Source organism: Phoenix dactylifera, chromosome 3 (genome assembly GCF_051530095.1).
Source record: "Phoenix dactylifera cultivar Ajwa chromosome 3, Ajwa_hap1_PhDact_Kaust_v1.1, whole genome shotgun sequence".
NCBI lineage: Eukaryota > Viridiplantae > Streptophyta > Magnoliopsida > Arecales > Arecaceae > Phoenix > Phoenix dactylifera.
The window spans coordinates 31,422,974-31,423,625 of NC_143192.1; positions in this window are offsets into that span (position 1 = coordinate 31,422,974).

A 652-nucleotide genomic window follows, 5' to 3' on the forward strand; every position below is an offset into this window, starting at 1 on the left:
GATCAAGAGAAATGCCTACGGCGAGCTTCGAGTGAGGTGGAAGAAGATTCGGGGAGAGCCTCGAAATAGGCCTCGGTCGTGACCGGAATCCAACCAAGAGTCGGATTCCATCTGGTAAAATTGGGAGGAAGAAGACTTTCATCGGAAGTCCTCTTCTCTCTAGGCACGTGCGCGGCACGCGCCGATTTTTTTTTTTTTTTTTTTGAAGATTAAATTCAACTGAGATGGCCAAATAAACCAGGCGCAATTCAAAAGCCGGGTATCACGCCAACCACCACACGCCAAGTCTCCGCCTTGACTTTCATTTCCATTACCAAATACACTAGCTGTATTGAGAAGATCTAACAACCACTCACAAAGTTATCTACTCTCTCCTGTGTTTGTCGCCAACCAATTCACTCTGCAACCCAATCTCCATCTCCTGCCCGCCACCCCACCCTTTACAGCCGATTCTCATGGAAGACGACGCGCTATCAGACTTTTTTCAGGTCATACTGGAGACTTCAGTTCGTCTACTGCTGGAGGAGCTGAGATTGAAAGATGGACTTACGAAAGAACTGAGGAATCTCACGACTACTGTCAAAATGGTTCAAGCTGTTCTCACGGATGCGGAAGAAGGAGAGGAGACAAGAAGTGCAGTGAAATTGTGGCT